Source organism: Galendromus occidentalis, unplaced genomic scaffold (assembly GCF_000255335.2).
Source record: "Galendromus occidentalis unplaced genomic scaffold, Mocc_1.1 scf7180000075452, whole genome shotgun sequence".
Taxonomy (NCBI): Eukaryota; Metazoa; Arthropoda; class Arachnida; order Mesostigmata; family Phytoseiidae; genus Galendromus; species Galendromus occidentalis.
In genome coordinates this window covers 9,547-12,204 of record NW_003803442.1, presented here as the reverse complement: position 1 = coordinate 12,204, position 2,658 = coordinate 9,547, and the positions used below count along the sequence as shown (strand labels likewise).

The 2,658-nt window shown below is 50.4% G+C and overlaps 1 pseudogene; it reads left to right on the top strand.

The window, feature by feature from the left end:
* Positions 1-1,160, top strand: part of LOC114828043 (uncharacterized) — a 10,955-nt pseudogene extending 9,795 nt beyond the window's left edge.
* Positions 1,161-2,658: the final 1,498 nt, after the last annotated feature.

The following is a 2,658-nucleotide window of genomic DNA, read 5'->3' as shown; positions in this document are numbered from 1 at the left end:
CGTCACAGAGAGAGACTCATCCCCGAAATCCTCATTTGGTACATTCCAGCTCCAAGCGCCGTCTCATGCCCTGAATATGCGCAGAGCTACCACATTCGTTTCGCTCTTCCACATCGATGGGTGGATGTTGCCACAACACTTTGTCTTTACATGGGCGATCATGAGCTGTTGACATATGCGGGGCGGAAGTGATGATAAATGATTTGCACAATCCACACTGTCGATCCTTAATTTTGCATTTCACAGTAGTAAAGTGGCTGTTCCCGGAAAGGGGAGAGCTTTCGAAGATTCAAGGGCTTCGGAATCAAAAGCTTTCGACATGAGCTTATTCGGGATCCTGGGTTTCGATCTGGAGAGTTTCGAGCTGAGCCCGTTCGGACTCGGAGATTTCAGAATCAGAAATTTTCGACCTCAACACTCCCGGGATCCCGGGTTTCGCATTGGGGAGTTTTGGGATGGGATATTCGGGGAAAAGAACCGCAACCCTTCTGCGAGACATCATGGAGGACGACACACCTTTCGGAGGGAAAATCATGCTCCTCGGCGGCGATTTCAGACAAATCCTCCCAGTAGTGGAAAAAGGTACCCGCGGCCAAATCGTTGAAGTCTGCCTTAAAGGCTCGCCTCTTTGGCCTCTGGTTCGGAACTTCCAACTGCATGCAAACATGCGCTTGACCGGAAATGACGCTGCCTTCCGAGAATGGCTCCTTAGGACAGGTGACGGCGAGAAAAACGGCGTCATTGATGTACCGCTAGAAATGCGCGTCGAAGACCATCTCGCTGACACCATCTACGGCAGCGCCTTTCATCGCCCTGAGACCGTGGATCTATCTGAAATCGCCATCCTTACGCCAAAGAACGCTGAAGCATCGAAAATCAATGATTACGTTGTCAACCATCTTATCGGATCCCTCGAAACTTCACGTAGCGAAGACGAGGCCATCATTGAAGACCCAAGTGACGCTCTGAATTTTCCAACAGAGTTTCTCAACAAAGTCTCGCCTTGCAATCTGCCTCCTCATGAACTCAATCTGAAAAGAGGTTGCATTGTCATGCTTCTCAGGAACTTGGATGTGCAAAATGGTCTTTACAATGGAACGCGACTCATCGTTATCAACATCCTACGACGAGTCATGATTAGGGCTCGCAGTCGGGTTTGAGAACCGGGAATTTTCCCGAGAAAAACGCGGGTCTCGAGACCGGCGAGTTCGCGGAAAATCCCGGGAAATAATTTTTCGGCATCGAATCGATTCTTTCATCGATCTCGACGGCGCTTCTGGTAGAAGAGAAACACCAATCTCCATATCGACTCTAAATATTCTGAAACTTGCTGAGGTCACTCGATTAGGTCAACGATTTTTTTTGGCGCGGAATACGGAGTTCAAAAGTTCAAAATTTCCGAGAACATCGTTTGTAAACACTTCGAATCTTCCATCGGTCATTAAGGAAGAAGACGTGATCCACGATGTCGCAACCAACTAAAAGTTGGGTGTGGTCCCACTTCTCGAAACTCTCGGACGACAAAGCAAAATGTGGCTTTTGTCCGAAGGAAATGAAATGTGCAGGAGGTTCCACATCAGGTCTCGCAAGACATCCCAGAGAACAACACAAGGTATATGATAGTGAAATCCCGGCGGTGCCCACGCTTTCGACCAGACCCGCGTCGGTCGCGTCGGAATAGAAAAAGATCCCAAATATCTGGGGGCTCGACTAGCCGCAGAGGACGGACTGTCCTTCAGAATGATCTCCCATTCCGTAGTGTTACGCACCCTGTTTGAAGCGTACACTGGGCAGGCCATACCTTCATCCACGAATACCATCAGGAGGAACGTGATGACCTACGCCGAGAAGGCCCGCGATCGAATGCGAGCAGATCTAGAAAGATACCAAAATGAAGGTGGATCGTTCGGACTTGCTTTTGATGAGGCTTCGGCCGTTAACTCCCCACAGCGGTTCCTAAGCCTCACACTCAGGACTGAGAGCTCCGCTCGGGCAGATTTCGCGGCAGGGACAGACATGTACCTCGGACTCATAAAAATCACCGGACGAGCTGATGCGGAGCTCATAAGTTGGTCAATCAAGCATCGTCTCAAAGATTTCGGCGTAAGAACCAGCCGTTGCCGCTTCGGTATCACAGACGGAGCGTCGGTAATGAAAAGTGCTGTTGCCTAGCTCGGGCTCCGCTCTCAGTTGTGCCTAGTCCATGGTGGGCACAATGCGCTTGAGAAAACTCTACAGAGCAATGTCTCCAGTTCACCAGTGGCTTCGGAGGACATCGTTCTTAATGATGATAGCGACGACGACGGAAGCGACGACGGGCACGAAGAGGGGAGAAACGAAGGGAGCGACGTCGATATCGGAGACGCAACTGATACCGAAACTGAAGTCGATGCGCGAGACTGCACCGAGGAATCGGAGGTAGGAGGAACACTGGGGAGCGATTCTGGAGACATCTCACCAAGTCCTTCTGTGAAGAACACTCTGATAGATCTCAGGCGTGTTCTTAAAAGCATCAAAAAGAGCGGCCCGAAGCGTGACAAGCTCCGCGAGCTGACAACTTTGCCCGAGTACAACGGAAAGCGTCTCAGTATTATTCTCGATACCAGGATCCGCTGGTATTCCACGATTCGTATGCTCGAGAGAGCTTTGCTGATAATG